Source organism: Natrix helvetica (genome assembly GCF_964273705.1).
Source record: "Natrix helvetica genome assembly, chromosome: 2".
Taxonomy (NCBI): domain Eukaryota; kingdom Metazoa; phylum Chordata; class Lepidosauria; order Squamata; family Natricidae; genus Natrix; species Natrix helvetica.
The window spans coordinates 271,694,107-271,717,238 of record NC_138552.1 but is presented as its reverse complement, the minus strand read 5'-3'; the positions used below and the strand labels follow the sequence as shown (position 1 = coordinate 271,717,238).

Genomic DNA, 23,132 nt, shown 5'->3' with positions numbered 1-23,132 from the left:
AGATGTGCTCCGACACCACTGATGCCAGGTACCTCTCCTCCCAGGAACCGAACTTCAGCGCCTCCAGCCACAGGGCTCTGGAATGAGTCCCCCCTTTACGATTTATCTGACCCTTTGCAGCCACATTGTCCATCATCATCAGGACGTGCAGGCCCTCTATCAAACCCTTGAACAACTGCAATGCCAGCCTGGCGGTCTTCAGCTCCAGCCAGTGTTATATTGTGGTGAAGGTCCGACCGGGTCCAGCGACCCTGTGCTATCCTGGAGTCTATGAGTGCTCCCCAGCCCAAGAGGATTGCATCGGTAGTGATGGTCACCCGCTCCGGCTCCCAAATCTCCAAGCCGCATTGCAGAGCTGGGGACAGTCACCATCGCAGTGAAAGACGCACATCCGCTGGGAGATGGATGAGTCGCGGAGAGTTGCTCATGTGCTGTCGCTGAAAAGGGATGAGGGCCCACTGCAGAGTTCGGGAATGAAGTCATGCCCAAGGGACGATTCCTATGCATGACACCATCTTGCCCAGTAGGCGGGTCAAGGTCAGGATGGAAACAGATCATCTTGTGCACACCTGCCTTGCCAGGGTCTGCAGGTTGACTAGCCGCTCTGAGGATAGTTGGACCCTGCCCTCTAAGGAGTCTATCGTCATCCCCAGGTGGAGAATCCTTGTGGAAGACGAGAGGTGGCTCTTGCGGAATTTGACCAAAAACCCCAGGTCCTGTAGAGTCCAAATGGTGAGTTCGAGGTCGTGAACGGCTTGGGACTGGGATTGTGCTTGCACAAGCACGTCATCTAGGTAGCATTGAAGTCTCACCAGGACCGATCGGAGGTGAGCCGCCAGGAGCTTCGTGAATGTGTGTAGTGCCAAAGCTAATCCTAAGGGGAGAGCCCTATACTGAAAGTGGAGCCCGTTGTGGGAAAAATGGAGGAACCTGCGATGGGTGGGAAGGAATGGGATGTGGAGGTAGGCTTCTGTCAGATCCACTGATGCTAGATAGTCCCTCCGCCTGATGCCCTGCAGAAGGGTCTTGAGGGATGACAGGATAAGATCTCAAGGTCGGTTGGGAGACCGTGGCTGCTGGTTACGCCCGGTCGCTTGTACCAACCCCTGCAGTCTAGGTGGACAGATGCTACAGAGCCAGGGCCTGCGGCTGATGCTTTGCAACGCAAGGTCTGTTACCAACAAGGCCCCCCTCATTAATGAGTTGATCTCAGAGGGGGAGCTAGACCTTGCTGGGATAACGGAGACCTGGTTGGGCCACGAGGGTGGTTTACCCCTCGTGGAAATGTGCCCACCAGGTTTCCGGGCATTCCATCAGCCCTGGGCCCTGGGTAAGGGTGGAGGGGTGGCGGTGGTTATTCGGGAATGTTTAGAGCCGAGGGAGTTCACTGTCCCTCAGATACCCGGGTGTGAGTCCCTTGGTGTGAACTGGGGCCCAGGGAGGCAGTGGGGCTTGCTGATTGTATACTTGGCTCCTCGCTATGCATCAGCAGCCCTGCCCGAGCTCCTCGAGCTAATCTCAACGACGGCAATTGAGACTCCCAGACTTCTGGTCATGGGGGACTTCAACTTGCCGTCAACGGGAGCGGCTTCTGAGGTGGCTCGGGAGTTCATGGCTTCCATGACGGCCATGGACCTGACCCAATTAGTGCAGGGCCCCACTCACAAAGGGGGCCACACACTGGACCTCATTTTTGTATCTGAACAGTTGACTAGTGATCTGGGAATAGGGGATTTAGTCATCACGCCCCTGTCATGGTCAGACCACTCATCCCTTCGGCTGGACTTCCCTGGCGCTATCCCCCACCGCGAGGAGGCGGAACCAGACTCTATAAACTGGTACCGCCCCAGGCACCTGATGGAATCTGACAGATTCCAGACGGAGCTTGGGCCAATACCTGTAGCCTTGTCCCGCTCCTGCTCCGAGGACCTAGTGACTGCCTGGAATAGGGCGACAACTGGGGCCTTGGACCGGGTTGCGCCTTTGCGACCTCTCCTGCGGCATCGACCCACCCGGGCTCCTTGGTTTACTGAGGAGCTTAGGGTGATGAAGCGCCACAGGAGACGTCTAGAGAGCAGGTGGAGGTCCTCACGCTCCGAATCTGACCGAACACAGGTAAGAGCCTATTTGCGGACTTACCTTGTGGCAATAAGAGCGGCCAAACGTAGATATTGTGCTGCCCTTATTGCGTCCGCGGATAACCGCCCTGCCGCCCTGTTTCGGGTGACCCGCTCCCTTTTATCACAGGGGGCACGGGAGACACCCTTACAGGGTAGAGCAGAGGAGTTTGGGGAATATCTTCAGGACAAAATCGATCAGATCCGGAGCGGGTGGACCTCCGTCAGTGGACCAGACGAGCCGCCAACAGCGAGTCTTGAGAGACCATTCTGGGAGGAGTTTGACTCTGTTGCCCCCGAGGATTTGGACAGGTTGCGTGGACGGCTGCGACCCTCCACATGTTTAATGGACCCGTGCCCCTCCTGGCTGGTACTGGCAGCCTGGGAGGTGACACGAGGCTGGCTCCTGGGCCTGGTGAACGCCTCACTGGATGAGGGATACTTACCAACCACCTTGAAAGAGGCGGTGGTGAGACCCTTGCTCAAGAGGCCTTCGCTCGACCCAATGGAGCTAGCTAATTATCGTCCAGTCTCCAACCTCCCCTTCTTGGCGAAGGTTGTTGAGAATGTGGTGGCGCAGCAATTTCCACGACACCTGGACGAATCCGACTATCTAGACCCACGCCAGTCCGGCTTCCGACCCGGGCACAGCACTGAGACAGCCTTGGTCGCGTTGGTTGATGATCTCTGGAGGGCCAGAGATAGGGGTTGTTCCTCTATCCTGGTCCTATTAGACCTCTCGGCGGCTTTTGATACCATCGACCATGGTATCCTATTGCGCCGGTTGGAGGGGATGGGAGTCGGAGGCACTGTTTTGCGGTGGTTCGGCTCCTACCTCTCCGACCGGAAGCAATGTGTGTTGACTGGGGGGCAGAGGTCGTCCCTGAGGCCACTCACTTGTGGGGTGCCACAGGGGTCGGTCCTCTCGCCTCTCCTGTTCAACGCATATGTGAAGCCGCTGGGTGAGATCATCCGTGGTTTTGGGGTTGAGTACCACCTGTACGCTGATGATACTCAGCTGTACATTTCAACCCCAAACCACCCCAACGAGGCTGTCGAAGTGATGTCCCGGTGTTTGGAAGCCGTCGGGGTCTGGATGGGGGACAACAGACTCAAACTCAACCCCTCCAAGACCGAGTGGCTGTGGGTACCGGCACCTCGGTTCAGCCAGCTGACTCCATCGCTGGCCATAGGGGGCGAACAACTGTCCCCTGTGGAGCGGGCGCGCAATTTGGGCGTCCTCCTTGATGCCTGGCTGTCAATGGAGGACCATGTGGCAGCCGTGGCAAGGGGGGCGTTCCACCAGGTTCACCTGGTGCGCCAATTGCGCCCCCTACTGGACCGGAGTGCCCTGCGCATGGTCACTCATGCGCTGGTGACGTCTCGCCTGGACTACTGCAATGCCCTCTACATGGGGCTTCCCTTGGGACGCATCCGGAGACTGCAGCTAGTTCAGAACGCAGCCGCGCGGGTTATTATGGGGAGTACACGTTACTCCCACGTAACACCTCTCCTGCGTGAGCTGCACTGGCTACCTGTGGCCTTTCGGGTGCGTTTCAAGGTATTGATCACCATCTTTAAAGCGCTCCATGGCATAGGACCTAGTTATCTGCAGGATCGCATCCTACCACACACGTCCCTGCGACCTATCCGCTCACACAGGGAGGGGCTCCTCCTGGTGCCGTCCGCTAGGCAATGCCAGCGGGCGACACCTAGGAGTAGGTCCTTCTCTGTGATGGGCCCAACCCTCTGGAATGACCTCCCCCCTGACATTCGAACTACCACCGACCTCCATTCCTTCCGTCAAAAGTTAAAGACTCACCTATTTCAATCAGCTGGCCTGGCACTTTCTTAGTTTTACCCCCGGGGATTTATTTTAATTGGGTTTGGGGTTTTAATTGGGATGTTTTTAGGTATTTATTTCTTGTACAGTCTATCTCCCCCTCTAAATGTATTTTAAATGTATTTTATTGTTATGACGGTATTTTATTTGCATTGACTACACTGCCCCGAGTCCCTTTTTGGGAGAGGGGGCGGTCTAAAAATCTAAGAAATAAATAAATAAATAAAATAAATTTTGAATCATCTGTACACCAGGTACCAATTGGCTCTCCAGCCCCCCGAGTTCTTTGGAACAATAAACAGGAGTAGTGACCCAACCCATGTTCCATCCCCAGGACCAGTTCTACTGCCCTGATGTCTAGCAGATGTTGTATGGCTAGAGACATCAGCCGATGGCGCTCCAGATCCCGCGATGTTGGAAAGGTTCTGAAGACAGTCGGGGGTCTGAAAAGGAACTCCTGGTCCTCACCCAGGCATCTGATGTGACGCAGTCCCACTGATCCGCAAAGAGTTCCAGGTGGCCTCCTATGGGAAACTCCGGATTGGAGTCATTTCCCTTTGCGGAAGGGGCAGCCACCTCCCCCATGAAAGGGCCGCCTGGATTGGCTCTGATACCTGCCCCTGTCCTGATAGTAGGGCCTCTGGAATCCAGGGTTGCATCTGCCGAAAACTGGGTGGCAGCAATAATTTTATTGATGTCTGATGGAGGCACTCGTCCTGAACAGGGATGTGATCCTGCAACTGACGGAGCCACATGACTGCTGATCGGTTGAAATAAGAAGCAGCTGCAGTGGACTTAACTGCCCACGTGGAGGCATTGAAGTTCTTACGCAGCGTAAGCTCCGCCCGCTTGTCCTCCGGTTTCAACTTATCAGCCACGTCCCCTGATACAACTGAAGAAGCATTGGCCAGGGTGGCTATAGGAGTGTCTACAATAGGCAGTTGAAGGACCTGAGAGAAGACCTGCTCCATGTTGTAAAAGTGGCGGTCATTACTGCCTGGATTGGGAAAGGTGGAAGGTTAAGCCCTCTGATCTTTGACCACCTCCAAAAAGAGGGGAGGAGCTGGGACCTCCTCCTTATTGGTCGCTGTATTGGAAAACATAAGCAAGTTAGAGTCTCTAGGTGGAGGAATGGCAGGATCTCCTGTCCCGACCTTAGTGGTCTTTCTGGCCTTGTGTAACATTGGAGGAGCAAAGAGATTGGGGAAGGCCAGAGGGTCCGGGAGGACAGTCTCTTTGTCCTCTGAAAAACCCATGTCCTGATGGGGGTCGTCCACTAACACTGAACCCTCGCTTACAACAGGGGGAGAGGTAGGTCTAGAATGAACTCCCTTGGCTGAGGGACCCCTGGCCTGGTGGGAAACCTGGGACCTAGATGTTCCAGGTGACTGACGCTCCCTCAAAGACACTGCAGAAACCACACCTTTAGAAATGGCTGAGGAGATCAGTCTCTTAATGCTCTCAGGGAGCAATTCGAGATCCTCAAATTCATCCCCTGACTGGGCTGGAGCAGAACCCTGCAGAGCTAAAGCATAGTGGGGAAATCCCGGGATGAACCCTCCAAAGGATCCCTGACCACCTCCCTGGACTGTTGAGGCGAGATAGGAGGCGAAGGAGAAATCTCTAGGCTGGTTTGTCTGCGTACCCTTGCGGGGGAGATAGAGGGGGAAGAATGGTTAAACCCTTGGGGGAGAGGCCGATTGATGAGATTCAGGCCTTAGGGGTAATCTGGATCTGCCAGGAGAAGAGGGCTTATTAGTCTGGGCTTGCTGTTCCGCCCTAGCGATCCTCTTCTCCAGGGCCCTCTGATGCCGGCTTCCATCTTTCTGGGTTGCCCTGGAAGGGCGTGGGGCTGCTGAGGGCCTCGCAGCTACTGCCCTCATTCTGGGCCCAACTATCTCTCCTTCCTCGGCCACCATCTGAGCCCTCCCCGGGGCCTGTGGAGTGGTCTACCTGCTTTCCGCCATCGGTGCCACTCACGTGTCTCAGGAGTTATCGCCCAGGTTCGCTGGTGTAAGGGCCTTGTGGGAATACTAGAGGGCTGCCCGGGTCGGAACTTGCCGGCCCGAACCTGGCCACAATGCAAGTCCAGGGAACAGAGCCAGAAAAATTGCCACCTCCACGTGCATGCTTTTAAAATGGCCGCCTCCACTCACACGCTTCCAAAATGGCCACCGGAAGTTTCTGTGCGCTCAACAGATCTTTTTTCCTTTAGCCACGGCTTGAAATAGCTTGCCGCGGCTGGTTCACCCAGGCGCGGCTTCTGAAGTTAATTGAATCATCCGCTGCCTGATCGGCGTCTTCCGCTGGAAGCCCTTCCTGCAGAGCTGCAGAAATGGAGCCCAACACCCCCGCTGTACCAGGGATCGGTTCGAGCTCCTAACTCACTCGGGGAAAAAGGCGAGAAGCCAATTAGCCTTCCTGCGGCTTGCTGCGAGACCAAGGACCCCTGTCCCTGCAAGAAGCAGCTCAGAAAGGTTGGAATTTAGAATAGCCAATGGTCAAATCAAACTCAATTTTAAATATTTTACTCATTCTCTCTGGGAACCAAAAAAAACCCCACAGTGCTTGGACCAAAAGACTGAGAGGAACTGGAAGCCAACAGCGAAAGAAGAATGTTAAAAGGATTTCCCTCAGTCTTTGGACCAATCAGGCTGTGAGAATATCCCATGAGTCGCCCTTCCCTCTCATCTACCGAAAAGAAACATTCAGGTAAGGACCAAAGTTCTTTCTCGCCATACACATGTATACATCCAAACTAGACTGTGTTGTTTCTCTGTGTCATGTAATATATGTGGGTATATGCATACTTTTGTATGTATTTATTCATTTGCTTATTCATTTATTTATTCATTCATTCATTCATTCATTCTTTCATGGTGTATATTGGAGGTAGCGACCATTTGAAAGCTGTAAGCAACAAAATTTCATTTTAATATATGTTGATTAGTGCACATTCAAAGCGACAATAAAGTTATTGTATTCTATTGCCAACCATGCTGAATTTCCCAGCTCCGCATTCTTTATGTACCTTTCCCAAAGCCTCTTGATGGATGCCTGTCTAGGTGGCATTAAAGACAGCCAGTAGTTTAGGCAAGGTCTTGAACTGGGGCCTTGCTCCTGGGTCTTGAATCAGATCTAGATCCCCACTTGAGCTGGTTTGGCAATTTTGGACTCGTCATCCTCTTGCAAACCTTACAAGAGGGTGATTTGTCAGGATAAAATTAGGGGAAGAACCTCATATGTGATGCCTTGAGCTTTTAGAGGAACAAAGTACAAATAGAACGACCATCATAACTTAATAAGAGACTAAAAGCAGCCAGATATCTCCCCCTGCAGGCTGTCCACTGCTGATTAAATACAGACCTTTCCTTCCTCAATTTCTGTCTCTCTGCCAGAGCTTGGGGTTTTTTTGTCCATTGCCATGATCTGCACAGCCCTTGCCAGTCCAGGAAAGCTTGCAGGTGGCTTCCGTCTCCTGACTGATGGAGTGGTCCTTCTACCTGGCGTTCAGCTCCCTGTCCCTTTGGCCATTTGAATGGCTTGAGACAACGCCATCTAGAAGTTTCTGCTGCTCTTGCATCCAGCGATTAACCATTTCAGTTAATTCGACATCCAGCAAAAGGAGGAAAGTGCCTAACAAAGACTAGTCCATTACAGAGATATGGCTGCACTTTAAAGAAGAGGAAGCGTAAATGAAAGAGTTGTGTTGTGTGTTTTTAATTACCAGTCTCACTCTCGGTTCGCTGTTTTGTCAAATTGTAATGGATTTTATTATTTCCATTTGGAGATGCGAGTAAATCCCCTGAAGGGCTTTTCCTTGGAAGTTGCTAAAGCCAGTTAAAAATTAAGCCTAGGCAACCCCATGCCTCTAGGGAGGTGCTTTGGGCCGCAGAGGTGTTACTGCATCATCAAGACCCTTTGCTTCTCTCCATATCCAGTAGTCCCAGGAGGCTTTTGTGCCTATGTTGACAAGTGGAGCTGCCAAAGGGAATTGCAAAAGCACTGTGAAGAAGAGGCTGTTGGCACCTTTGCTCCTGGATGTGGGGTGGAGAGCTAGCGCACAAAACAGCTTTGAAGAGATGCTTTGCATGAACCTTCAAAGGGAAATATCCCTTTGAAGCTTTCCACACCTCTGTGAGAGGCTTAGTGGCTGCATTCACACAGCATGCTGAATTAGCTTTAACCTTGGTGATTGGATTGGATTATTCTTTAGCGTATTGTGCAGTCCCAGCATCTTTGGTTAGTATATAATTTGTTGCATTGTTTAAACACAGAAAATGGATTAATTTACTTACCAGGTCAGGCAAGTTGTGTGAACCCAGCCCATACAGGAACCCAGCTTCCTGTATATCCCCCACCCCTTACAGTAGAGGTGTCAAACTCGATTTCATTGAGGGCCGCATCGGGGTTGTGTTTGACCTTGAGGGGCAGGCTGAGTGTGGCCAGGGTGAGCATGGCCAACTCAATGTCATTCATGTCAGGGGCACCTGTGATGGCCCGAGTGCTCTGCCAGAGAAAACAGGCTCCTGAGCTCCATTTTCAGCTGCGATGGCTTCCTGCAACTCTCTGCCAGCAAAAACAGGACTCGGGAGGGCCTCCCATGCTCTTCATGAGCTCCATTTTTTCTGGAAGAGGCATTGTGGGCCAGTCCTTTGCTGTTTCCATGGCGGCCCAGCGGGCCAGATCTAAGCCCCCCACAGGCCAAATCCGTCCCCAGGGTTTGAGTTTGACACTCCTGCCTTACAGGATTGTAAAATAAACTAATACTCAGCATTTTCAGTGGCTCTTCTTTTTAAAATTATAAGTTGCTGTGTCCACATGGCTTGATTAAAGAAGTTAAGATGCTGCTGCGATTGCCATGTTGACTTCTTTTAAAACTATATCTTGTGGCACTTGTCTTGTTCAGTAGAAATGAGCTGTTAAAGGAACTTGGTATGTTTAAGTTACAGAACAGAAGGCTAAGGGGAGATAGGATAACAGCCTTCCAATATTATACATGATGGGATGTCACAGGGAAGAAGGAGTAGATTTATTTTCTCTAGCACCCCGAGGACAACACAAGAACTGAGAGAGGAAATTGACTGTGAGGGATCCAAATTTGTACTTAGGATGAATTTCCTAACTCTGAGAGTTATTAATTAATGGAACAGCTTACCTCCTAGTTTCATCATTGGGATTTTCATGAAAGACTGGGCAGAGGGTAGATCTAGAAGAGTCTAAGGTCTGTTCCAATGCTATGAGTCCAGGGTTGTTAAGGATTTTCTGAAAGGTCAGCAGAGTCAGCACCACCCTAACCTTAGTATACCCCAAAAGCCAAACGCTGCAACAGGAAAGACACTTATTTTGTACTCCCTGATCTAAGAAGCACTATAAAGCATAGAAGAAAAATGGCAATTAAGAAATAGACTCGGCCAGCGTCAACAGCAATATGAAAGCAGTTTCTCCCCTTTCTGCCAGAATTTATTGAATTGATTTGGGGTTGTTGTTGTTTTTTGTTCTGGAAGAATGTTCAAATGTCATCTAGTCCAACCCTCTTGCCAATTAAAGATTTCTAGTACTATAGCATTCCTTGAAAGTTGGCAATTGAGCCTTTCCTTTAAAAAAAAAAATACAATGAAGCCAGAACCATTAGTTTCAAAGCAGCCTGCTCCATTGTCAAACATCTCATATTGTGTGGAAGCTGTTCCTAATGCCTCATCTAAATCCCTTACCGTGTGAACCCTTTGTTTTAGATACCAAGCCTAATCTTTTGGAATAACAGAAAGTAGGTTTGCCTCGTAATCTGTAAGAAAGCTTCTCAGATGTGGACAACCATTTAAATATGAGCCAGCAGTGTGCAGCAGCTGCCAAAAAAGCCAATACAGTTCTAAGCTACATAAACAGAGGGATAGAATCAAGATCACCTGAAGTGTTAATACCACTTTATAATGCCTTGGAAAGGCCACACTTGGAATACTGCATTCAGTTTTGGTCACCACGATGTAAAGAAGATGTAGAGACTGTAGAAAGAGTGCAGAGAAGAGCAGCAAAGATGATTAGGGGAGTGGAGACTAAAACATATAAAGAATGGTTGCTGGAATAGAGTATGTCTAGTTTAATGAAAAGAAGGACATGGGGAAGGACATGGCGGTACCTGCGAGACCACCTACTGCCACCAGTAGCCTCCCACCGTCCAGTACGATCCCACAGAGTTGGCCTCTTCAGGGTGCCGTCGGCCAGGCAGTGTTGGCTGGTGACCCCCAGGGGGAGAGCCTTCTCTGTGGGAGCGCCTTTCCTCTGGAATGAGCTGCCCCCGGAGCTTCGCATAATCCCTGACCTCCGGTCGTTCCAATGCGCCCTAAAAAGTTGGCTTTTCCAGCAAGCCAGCCTGGCCTGTTAACTTTAACTTATTTTAAATGTATTGTTTTTTTTAAATTCGGTTTGTTTTTTTGGATGTGGATTTAATTTTTTTAAACTTTTGGGATGTGTGGTTTTTAATGTTGTACGCCGCCCTGAGTCCTTTTGGAGAAGGGCGGCATATAAATCCAAACAAACAAACAAACAAACAAACAAACAAACAAACAAACAAACATGATAGCAGTGTTCCATATCTCAGGGGTTGCCACAAAGAAGAGGGAGTCAAACTATTCTCCAAGGCACCTGAGGGTAGAACAAGAAGCAATGGGTGGAAACTAATCAAGGAGAGAAGCAACTTAGAACTGAGGAGAAATTCCCTGACAGTTAGAACAATTAATCAGTGGAACAGCTTGCCTCCAGAAGTTGTGAGTGCCCCAACACTAGAAGTCTTTAAAAAGATGTTGGATAGCCATTTGTCTGAGATGGTATAGGGCAGCGATGGCGAACCTTTTTTGGCTCGCGTGCCATAAGTGGGGGGAGCGCGGGGGGGGGTCGTGTGCGAGCGTGCCGCACCCATAATGCAACGCGCCCCCCAGTGCGCATGTGCGCACAACGCGCCCATTTTTGCATGCTTTTTTCGCCCTCCCCAGGCTCCAGAGGCTTTATAGGAGCCTGGGGAGGGCGAAAAGAGCCTCCCCCGGCCCCCGGAGGCTTCAGGGAACGTCCGGAGGCTTCCCTGAAGCCTTCGGAACACTTAAAACCACCCTCCGAGCAACCCGGAAGTGACTTCCGGGTTGCTCGGATGGTCGTTTTAAGAGCTCTGAAGGCTTCAGGGAAGCCTCCGGACGGTCCCTGAACAGGCACGAGACGTGCGTCTCGATCGCCCGGGCTCGGACCGCCTCCGCCGCGCGGCGCCTCGGGCCCGGCGTCCTTGTACCGCTCCGCCCAACCTCTGCGCACTCGCCAGCCGCCTCGATCCCTTGCGCCGCTCCGCCCAGCCTCTGCGCGCTCGCCCGGCCTTCACATCCAGTCCCATCCAGCCCGTTACACACACACACACACAGACACACACACCGACACACACACCGCTTGTTGCCGCGCGAGACCAGCGCTGCTGGGGAGAAATCTGGGAGGGGGAGCAGAAAACAATCTTCTGCTAGGGATGGTCTTCTCCCCCCTCTCCCCCTGATTTCTCCCCAGCAGCGCTCACCTTGCACGGCAACAAGTGGTGTGTGTGTGTGTGTGACCGGCGCTCATTTCCCTTCCTGCTCATCGCGGCTTGCTCCCTCGCCACTTTCAGCTAAGCAGGGCAGGCGGGGCCTGGGCTGCAACCAGCAGGGAGGGGGTGGTAATGCTCCTTCCTGCCAGGGCAGCGGCGGCGAAAAGTAAGGGAAGCGAATGCCATCCAGCATCTCTGCCTTCTTCCTCCAAGCGCCGCTTCTTCACCAGCCTCTCAGCTGATCAGTCCCAGCCAGACCCCCATTACACACACACGCACACACACACACACAGTTTGCTGCCGCGCGAGGCGAGCGCTGCCAAGGCGTCCCAGTTCCAGGGCTGAAGGGGTGGCGGTGGCGAGGACGGGCGGCCAAGGGCTTCCCTCCCTCCCCACCCAAGCGGACTTCTTGCACGGCTCCAGCCTGCGGCTCTGATGAGGATCCGCGGTCAGGAGAGCTGCTGTTTCCAGCGGGATATATTCTTCCAGGCCCTTGGCGGCGTCTTTTTGCAGTTAGCTCACCTCCCCACCAGCAGCTCCTCCGCCAGCATCCCGGGTGGAAGCAAAAGCACAACAGCCGCTGTTGGGGAAGGGAGTAAGGGGTGGCGGTCACCTGTTCTCACCCGTATATATCCCGCTGGAAGCGGCAGCACTCCAGACCGCGGATCCTCATCAGAGGCGCAGCCTGGAGCCGTGCAAGAAGCCCACTTAGGTGGGAGGGAGGGAAGCCCTGGCAGCTATCACAGTGCCGCTTCTGGCTGGTGTGGGAGTGGCTGCAGGGACCGGCTGGCCGCTCCTGCCCTTCCCCTTGTGGCTGCCGCTGCTTTTCTGAAATGCCCGAGCCGGCCAAGCCCTTCGGACTGCAGATGAGCCATGGGCTGGAGGGCGAGGGCCACGCAAGAAGCCCACTCGGGCAGGGAGGGAGGGAAACCCCGACCACAGCTCTGCTCTACTAAGCGACGGCCGGGATCCCCTCTCCACGTCTTTTGGCACGCGCGGCCCTTGTTCTTCCTGTTGGTGTTTTTTGCGTGCGCATGTGCACACTGAAACAAGGTCATTTTCCTGGCGTGCGCAGCGGGCGGCTCCTCTTCTGTTTTCTGGCACGCCAATGCACGTAAAGACCAGCTGGATGCTGCGCCCGAACCCGGAAGAGCAACTGGTGATGGCTCCGCGTGCCAGGAGAAATGGCTCTGCGTGCCACTTCCGGCACGCGTGCCATAGGTTCGCCATCACGGGTATAGGGTTTCCTGCCTAGGCAGGGGGTTGGACTAGAAGACCTCCAAGGTCCCTTCCAACTCTGCTATTGTATTGTAAGATATTTGAAGATGTTTATGCCTGTTAATCATGTCTTCTCTGAGTTGAATTCCCCTGACATCTTGAACCTTTCCTTGTAAGGACTTCATTTCCACTCTTGCCAGCTACACTGACCATTTCTGAACAAGCCGCCTTGAGAATGTTCTTCATAAATGGTAGTGCCTAGAATATATAATACAGTTATGACCGCAAATTGATCCCCAAATTTCTGTTGCTAAGCGAGACAGTTGTTAAGTGGGTTTTGCCCCATTTTACAACCTTTCTTGCCAGGATTGTTAAGTGAATCACTGCAATTGTCAAGTTATTGATACTTAAATGAATCTGGCTTCCCCATTGAGTTTGCTTGTCAGAAAGGATACTGCAACAGAAGTGTGAAAAATGGACACAAGTCACTTTTTCAGTGCTGTTGTCGCTTCAAGCTGTCACTAAACAAACTGTTGTAAGTCAAGGACTACCATTTTTTCAGAGTATAAGACGCACCAAGGTGTTGAAGAGGCAAATTAAAAAAAAGTTTTTGCACTCTGTAAACCTCCCAAAAACGGTCTGTTTTTCGCGAAAACAGGCCCATTTTCCCCCCAAAAAGGCATGAATAGCCTTTAGGGGGCTTGCAGAGTGCTCCGGGGGGGGGGGCAAAAACAAGCAAAAAACGCAGTGTATAAGACGCACCCAAATTTTCAGCCTCTTTTTTGAGGGAAAAAGGTGCGTCTTGTACTCCAAAAAATACTGTAACTGTATTGCATTGAAGTCTGACCAAAGCAGAGTCGAGTGTCATAGTATGGGCAGTGTTGTTCTGTTACTTCACCAAGAATCTTTCTGAGTCAGGCTTGTCTGTTATTGTTGTTGTTAGTTGCGAAGTTGTGTCCGATCCATCGCGACCCCATGGACAACGTTCCTCCAGGCCTTCCTGTCCTCAACCATCCCCTGGAGTCCATTTAATCTCAGGCCTACTGCTTCAGTGACTCCATCCAGCCACCTCATTCTCTGTCGTCCCTTTCTTCTTTTGCCCTCAGTCTTTCCCAGTCTTAGGCTCTTCTCCAGCGACTCCTTCCTTCTCATGAGGTGGCCAAAGTATTTGAATTTCATCTTCAGGATCTGACCTTCCAAAGAGTAGTCAGGGTTGATCTCCTCGAGGACTGACTGGTTTGATTGCCTTGCAGTCCAAGGGACTTGCAGGAGTCTTCTCCAGCACCATAGTTCAAAGGGCTCAATTCTTTGGTGCTCAGCCTTTCTTATGGTCCAACTTTCACAGCCATACATTGCAACTGGGAAAACCATAGCCTTGATTATACACACTTTTGTTGGCAGGATAATGTCTCTGCTTTTTTGTATGCTCTCTAGATTTGTTATAGCTTTCCTCCCCAGGAGCAAGCGTTTTTTAATTTCTTGATTTGATTTGTCTGAGGTTCTGTAAAAACTACTAAAACCTTTCTACATGTACTGCTTTCAGAACAGGTGTCACTCACCATGAATTATTGCATCTGTCTGGATGCAGAACCTGTTAGATTTTGTCCGGTTCTGTGAACATAAAGTGTTTTCAGTCCTAAAGTATTTTAAACTCTTCCAGCTTGGTATTATATGTAACTTTGATGAGCATTCCTTCCATTCTTTTATCCAAATAATATTTAATTTTTATACACAAATCCAACATTGGAATTTTGGCTTACTGTGGAATCATTTCTGAACATTTAAAAAAATATAATACTTTTTTTATTGTTCATGGCTCCAAATTGTTGTTGAGATGGGTGGCTACATAAGCTGATGGAATAAATAAATACATCTGTCATCAGCTACAAATCTAGCCAGCATTACCACTTCTAGTCAGCCTTTTGCAAGATTGTCAACAATATCATGGGGAAACTTGTTGACAGTCTTGGTGAAACTAAAATATATTTTTCCCTTGACATTCCCTTGATCTGCAAGATTAATACCTTTATTAATTGCATTTAGTGAATGATATTCCTAGTTTTTTAAACTCATAATTAATATTTAACTATGTTAAAAATGGCGAAGAGGTGTTATTAAGCATCCTCAGAAAATGAAGCCTCTAGGCGTCTGTTTTGATTTGTGCAACTGTTGTTATTGTAGGTATACATTCTTGAGTAGGTGGGTGAGGGAATAATTAGCCTTTGCAGATCCCATTGAGTGCACTCAGCAAATTCGCGGATTTGAAATTGCAGCTGTAGTCAAAGTAAATCCACTCCAATCCAATCCGAGGCTTTTCTTTTTTCAAAGAAAAGCAGATATGGGACTCTCGGTTGAAAAGAGAGTGTGAGGGACGGAGCTTAATCTTTCCATTTTCTTCAAAAACACTTCATTGTTGAAAAGCCCATCCTCCCTTTTGGTTGACAAAGAAACCTCCTGCATAGGTAACGCAGAGGGGTGGGCTGGATGATCTTCAAGTGAGCTTTTTATTTTATTACTTGATAAAAACATTTAACGAAGTCTAGGAAGCCAACAGTATTTTTAACAGCTGTTCTTTGTTTCCTACAATCTGCCCACCACCACCATCACGTACTACCGTAATCAGTTCTTGCAGTTGAAAAGATTTTTTGTGCTAACTCAGCGTTCAGCAATAGTAGGGTATCTCTGTAAATAGGACAGAATGAATGTAAAGTAGTATTTAGTTTGCTTTTTCTTGCCTGGAAGAAAGCAGTGCTGTACAGGTTGAGCATTATTTTTCTTCAAAATGGTTGCCTCTTTCTGTTTTGTAAATCAGCCAAAGCCTATTCTATTTCTACATTATAGTGCAGAGTGAATCTGTGAAGACAAGGATCATAAACCAGTTTGGTGATCTGTGGCTTTTTCCATGATTGAAAATATTTATCTGTTATGTCATAACCATCTTATTTGTGTGTACACACAGTTTTAGCCTTGGATATAATGCATTCACCTCTCTCATAAACCCTAAGCTTTTTTCCCAATAGCTATTGCTCTGTGCAAAAGAAGATTAAAAAGGAGAAATGAAATGTGCCAGCTTAGAACTGTAAAAATCAAGTTTATAGAGTGAAATACATACACATAGTAAATCTCTATCTTTTTCATTATTATTTTTAACAGATGTTGCTTATTTACTGGGTAAAATGTAAGAGGCCAATGGCTCCTATGAGAATGATTACTTTATTTATGATTATTTTTTTACACCTACTTCCCCCATATTATTTTAATCTTAGTTTAGATACATCAAAAGATTAATTTCTATTTGTTTTTAGAAATCACCCTTTTGCTCTTATAATTGCAAACATTTTGAAATTCCTCCTGGGATAATATATTTCTAAATCTTGGCAGGATATGGGCTTGCAGATGTTACACAATTTTGATATTTAGTTTTTAGTTGTCAACAAGGCGATATCGTACTTTGTTTTAAAAATAACACTAGCAAACGGCTCTGTTTCTGTAAACTTATAATCTGAGTCATAAATACAGCAGGAGCTTTAACCAAAGTTTTCAACACATTTCTAATTAAATACAAAGACGTTTTAATATAAACCATAAACATTAACTAAACATGTTTATTGTATACACAGTAAGAAATTGAATCTAGAAAACATTACTTTATAAAGTTTCATTTTAAGCTGAAGTCCAGGACTTCTCCAAATGTTACTAAACTACAATTCATAAAACCCTAGCCAACAATGAAAAATGTTAGAAATTGAAGTTCAATTAATAATTTAGAGGGTTATTGGTTCCCTATTTCTGCTTTAATCAGTATTTCCATGTGAAGAGTAGTACTCGTTAAACATTCAATACTGTATAGTAAACACTTTATAAAAACAAAAAACCCTATAAGAACAAAAATCATACAGTGACATTTGAGAATTACATTAATATTATATGATGACAAAACAGTATACTATGTTTAAAACCCTGCTAGTATCTAAAAAAATGCTGCATAGAGAAGGTTTTACAATCCTTGTACTGCTATCAAAGATCCTTTTTCAAGCACCTGCCAAGCTAATCTATTAAATTGATAGAATTTATGACAATTTATGATGACAGTCATAAATAATAGGCAGGTCGATATAGAACAAAGTGATCCTTTTAGATATCTTAGCCTCACACTGGATGTCTGCCAAAGAACAAACTGGTGAAGTTGGTCTACGAAATGCATTTGAGGTTAAGTATTATTCCAACAGAGGAATAAATAGGAATCTAATGTATCAATGAAATGACCTTCTTTTTGGCCTTGCATATCCATAAATAATACATAATTTATAGTAATTTACTTATAATATGTGCTTAAGATTTTTATATTTGGTGCAGTAATGTAATTATTTTTTTTGGCCACAATTTTTTATTTATTTTTAATTTTCAAAACAAACATAAAAAACCTTCTTCTTTACATACTGTAGAAAGTGTATCAGTTGGTTACAAAAAGCTTTCATGCATCTCTTCCACCGTCATCAAGTTTAGTTCATATTAAGATCTAGTATTTTAATCCAGGTGTTTATACATATTACCATCATCATACCTCCACTTTTCTTTGACTATAATTATTTAAATGTCCTTCATCATAAAATATACCAAGATTTAGTACATAACCACATACTGGCATCTCATTTACTATTTCTAAAATCCTCCATTAACATTGAATCCTTATGTCCTATTCTAGCTAAACATCCATAATATTTAATAACAAAATTTTCTAATCCTCCTTTCCAAATCACTGTTTACAATTTGCATCCAGTTTCCTGACATTATACCCATACATATATATGAATTATTATCATTATCCTTTCTTTATGTAGCTATATCCTATATCAGGAGCAGGGCCTTCTCTGTGATGGGCCCAGCCCTCTGGAATGACCTCCCCCCCACATTAGGATTACTACTGACCTCCGCTCCTTCCGTACAAAACTCAAGACCCACCTTTTTCAACTAGCCAGCCTGGCTCAACTATAGTTCCATTTCTAATCCTCCTGGCAATTTTTAAACTTGAAATTTTATATTGGGGTATTTTAATTTTTAACCTTATTATTACTATTGTTGTATGTATTGTAACAATTGTTGTGTGACTTTTATACCTCCTCCGTGTAATGTCTAATTGTGTAACATGTGATTTTTATTTATTGTACGCTGCCCCGAGTCCCTTCGTGGAGAGGGAGCGGCTAACAAGTCTAATAAAATAAATAAATAAATAAATAAATAAATAATAACATTTTCCCCCTAATAATCAAAACTTAACCGTGTCTATTTTAATTCTTTTTTATTGTTATTATTATTATTAACCTTTATATATAATCCAAAAGTATTTCTAGCCTTCCCTTCATGGTTATCATTCAATATTCATATCCAGTTATTGCTTATCATAACACTACACATTGTATATATTATTATCATTATTAATTTTTTATTTAACTATGCCTATTATCACTAAATTTCACTACGTTTAGCTAGTTTTGAATTATACCCTTCCATCTATCAACCTGTATCTTTGCAATAACAAAACACTCTCATATCTTCTGCCATTTGTGGAATTAGTCTTCTAAACATCTTCTTAATCAGATCTGTATGGACTTCTCTTAGCAACTCCTTGCTTGTAAAATCTCTCATGTACTCTTGATGCCCTCTTTCTGTTTCCTTGTTCAGCTTGTCTGTGATTTTCAGCAGTGTTATCAATATTTTTGCCGATAAGATTTCATAGTCCATAGGTTCTTTAATTTTCTCTTCTTCTTCTATATCTTGCCTTTTGGAATAAATCTCCTCTCCATTTACTTCCTCTTTCGATATTCCATTCTTTCTTTTTTCAAAAATAAACCAATTGCCATAGATGTCAACATGTTTAATCTCTTTATATTCATCTTGCACTTCAGTTTTTTGAGTTTCAACCACCTCATTTTGCATTTGATAAACATCCTCGATTTTTTCATCATATTTTATTGTTAGATGTTCCAAGTAATCCAGTTTTCTTTCCATTCTCTCCTCTGTATTTAATAATTTTTGCAATTCTGCAAATATTCCTTGCAAGTTTAAAGCTTCTACATTCTCCTGAGATGCCATATTATCATACACAGCTGCTCTTGTTGGAAGGTCAACAAGATTAAAGCATACAAAGACCGTTGTTTTCACTTTGAGTGCACTTCAAAGTGACATCTGCCCCCCCTTCCCATCACTCTGTAGCCAACCCGCAAGTCTAAACAAAGAAAGTTCCGCTTGAATACACAAACTCCGGTCAAGAAAACCTCCCAGCATTCGAGCAGCACAGCACTGTTAAAAAGTTTCTTTTTTGTAACTATTTTGTATTTCAAATTGAAAAAAGTAATCCGATCTTTAAATGAGTTTTTCTAATGAATTAGAAAAGTATCCACAACAATGAGAGGAGAAAACTTTGTTCTATAGATCATGGAGAGTCACAAAGAAAAGGTAGAAGAAGAAGACTTGATCCATCCATTTTAAAAAGCTTGTAGAGATTCCGTCCATGTAAAAAGCATTTTAAAAAAAGAGATAACCACTGTCCAAAACCATTCCAAATTTAATTTCGCCGCTTAAATCTTCTATTCTTCCATTTAAATTAATTTTTAAGTTTTTATAGGCAGACTTTTTAAAAAAACAATAAAAATTCCTCACCAGCTGGAAACACTTTCTCTTTCCATATCCTCCGTTTTGGAGCCGCCCCGACTTCATCAGCCTTGGCTGGATTTTTTTTCGCCGGCTTGAAGAACTTCTCTTGCTTCTTTCAGGGATTTTGCGATATCCCCAAAATCAGCAAGACGTATTCTTCCTGTTCACCGTCTCTTCGGGACGGTTTAGGTCCATTTGGACCACCCAGTGACAAAAGTATTGGCTGTGGTCTCAGAGCACTGAGACCACACAACCATATCGTCGCGACGTTGGCCCCCCCCTCAATGTAATTTTTTTTAATGTATCACAGTTCCTGAATTTTAGCAAACCTATATTATCGTAGATAAACATAAATAACTGTATTACCTTTTTAAGATTTTTGCTATAGTAGCTACATGTAGAATCTTGTGGACCTTATCTTAAATTTACAAGCTAAGCAGGGTTGGGCCTGATTAACATCTGTGTGACAGACTAGAAGATAGCAGTAGCAAAACACTGTATTGCTGAAAAGAAAAACACGTGTCTGTGTCCAAAAATCCACTAGGAGTCAGGTTTGACTTCAAGAAATTTTACTGTTGATCTGTATAGATATCTGTGCCACCTTTTCAGTGATTTGGGCTATTTCCCCCCCCCCTAACTTAAATTGAACCAGATATACTTCAGCAAGTAATTTTTTTTCCATTTCATCAGATTGTACTAAAATTTTGAAATTTTGAAAAATCTATAGAAATAATCAGAAGCTATTTCTATGAAGAAATTTGTGCATTCATTTCTGATCAGAAAATATAAACAGGAAAGTAGAAAGAAGAGAAAAATCCCTTCTGCTTTTCATTATAAATAAAGAGTTCTATTCTAGTTCTTATTGGTGTCATAACATTAATGAGATAAATATCTTAAACCTATCATTTCTGATCCTTTTCCAGGTTGTCTGTGTGTGTGGTTTTTGCAGTTTCAACACCCCCCACCCCCCACCCCGGCCCGGTGCCTCTGCCAGCAAAAACAGAGCCTGGGAGCACTCCATTTTCACTGGCAGAAGATGCAGGAAGCTGTTGCGGCCGAAAACAGAACTCGGGAGCCTGTTTTTGCTGGCAGAGCTCTCAGGCCACTACAGGTGCACCCAACATGATTGATGGTGAGCTGGCCACACCCTCTCCAGCCCCTGAGGTCAAACACAACCCTGATGCAGCCCTCAATGAAGTCGGCAATAGGATAAAGACCATGTAAATGGTAGTACTATGTATTCTTCCAACATGCTAATCCATAATAATTTAACCTGGTTTAGCTCTCACTGCATGGCAGGACGAAATTCTACTTTGGTTCAGAATGCTGTGCAAGTTTCTTCCTAAAGAAATGCAATATATATGGCATCTCTGCCACAACCATTTTCCTTATTTTTAAATGTTTTTTTTTAGACAGACCATTTGCAGTGCTTTAACTGATACTTTTGGTGTTTTTATTTTATTTTATTCTATGGTTATTCCATTATGATCATTTTTTCTGTAAGGCAATTTAGTATTTTATTTTAAACTAGGAGATAAGATGCAACTGTTGGGAGTCTCAAACAGTGAAGAAACAAGTAAAATGAGGGTTTGCTCCTATTAACTAGGTCTCTGAGTATATTTGCTAAAGCATCTAAACGGAACCCTCCAAGAAGTGCTAGTAAAACTAGAAATTTGTTATGAATCAGAACACTAGAGTCTAATTGATCTTCTTCCTCAGGCTGTTATATTTTCTGAACTTTTAAGGTCTCTGCTAGTATCAGTTAAAAGATTCTAGAAAGGTTTTCATAACATTTTTTTCTTGATGTCTTCTATTTGCATTTCTGAATTGCTGCTTCTGCAAGCAGAATGTTTTATGATCCTCACCTTGTTGCAATGCAGTGGTTTCACTCCTTTTGGTGTGAGTCACTAAGGTTTTTTTTCCCTCCCTACCAAAGGAGGGAAGCTCTGTGCCTGCCCATATGTCCCTGTACAATACATGGGGGAAAAGGAGCTGATTTGATTTCAGGTGGTAATTTCAGATTTCACAACTCAAAGTCTGTGCTGAAATAACAGGAGAAAAGGGAAACTAATCTCAGCAAACCTTGCACTCCCTTACTCATAGAAATGGGCCTCCGTGTCCCCCTCCCCCAACCGTTTAAGCAAAAATCCAAAATGAAGCATTTTCAACAAATATTCATCCTGTTTGTGCTTGGATATTCAGCAATGGGCGCTCAACTTTTTGTTTTGGTGACTGGTTCTATTGTTCAAACTGCTGTCCTGAAGTTCTTAAATTTTAGTGGGAAGCTACCGTAAGTAGCTTATTGTGGGATACAGCAGTTGCATTGTGAATCCTACACTCTGGGATGACATGGAAGGCATTTTGAATTTAAAACAACACCCTTTCAAGTATTTGGCACCAGTATATCTTACCTGTCTTCTCAAGACAATAAAAGACATCCCTTTTATTGGATGTTTCTTATGCTTAAGTAATCCTATGCCTTTATAAAGCTTTATATTGTCAGAGGCCCTTTAAAAGCATTAGAGAAATAATCTGCTTCCCTTGTATGGTTTCCTATTTTAAGCAGAGACCACTACTTAATAGGCTTGGTGCTTTATTTGTCCTGTTGGTATGAATTTTATGGAAAAGGAAATGATTTCCTAGAATATGGTTATGTTGGATGCTTCTCATAATCAGCCTTCCCACCCTCCATATTTATGTGTCTGCCTAAGAGAGGTGTGTGTGTGTTTTCGTAGATTTTCACAGGTGTAGGTACGCTGGTCTTGTTGTATTCGGGTCTTTTCCCATGTAAGATTGAGATTGTCTTGGCAATGTTTCTGCGAGGTCCAACTCGCCATCTTCAGGCTGGTGTTTTCGGCTTCGTGCTTGTGCGAGTAAAGCATGGTCAGAGCTGCCGTCTTTCTATAAATCTTGGTGGGGGTGTGTGGAGTGCTAGCTTTGTTGCTGTAAGTGGGTTGATTGGCTGTGTAGTTGCATCCTGATTGGTAGATGGAGTTGATGTTTGTAGATTGGTCGGCTGTTTCATATCATCCTGTGTGGCTGAGGTGCTGGCTATGTGTCCGTTGTTTTTTTATTTTGTAACGACCTGGATGGTGGGTGGGGCTCGTTTGTTGACTAGGGCTGGTTTCCAGGTGTCTGGTAGGTGGGAGGTATCATCACATTTATTCATGTTGTGGGGGTGTTTCTCTATTTAGATAGCTTCCATAATTATTGTCTTGTTGAAGTGTTCAGCACCTTAAAGCAACAGGACATGAAATTGATTTTGAAGGAACCAAATTAATCTCCAAAACTGAACACTTCAACAAGAGAATTATGGAAGCCATCAAAATAGAAAAACACCAATCTACAAACGTCAACTCCATTTACCAATCAGGATGCAACTACACAGCCAATCAACCCACTTACAGCAACAAAGCCAGCACTCCACACACCCCCACCAAGATTTATAGAAAAACTGCAGCTCCGACCACACTTGCACAAGCACGAAGCCGAAAACACCAGCCTGAAGATGGCAAGTGGGACCTCGCCAAAACATTGATCACTATGAATGACTACGTACGTTAATATATAAAAACAATTAATTTTAACGTTGCTTTGTGTGAACGACTTGCCATGATAGAAATCCAGCCTATTTGCTTAATAGCTCCGTGTATTGTGCAAACCCCCAAAACGGGTTGGTAATCAAGTAAATGCTATGGATGTAGTCATTGAGTATCGTATATTAACAAATTTGACTGCAGTA

The 23,132-nt window shown here is 45.5% G+C and overlaps 1 protein-coding gene across 1 annotated transcript in view; it reads left to right on the top strand.

Annotated features, from left to right (window-relative positions):
• Positions 1-23,132, top strand: part of LRRC75A (leucine rich repeat containing 75A) — a 78,326-nt gene that overhangs the window by 52,750 nt on the left and 2,444 nt on the right. The window lies entirely within an intron of this gene.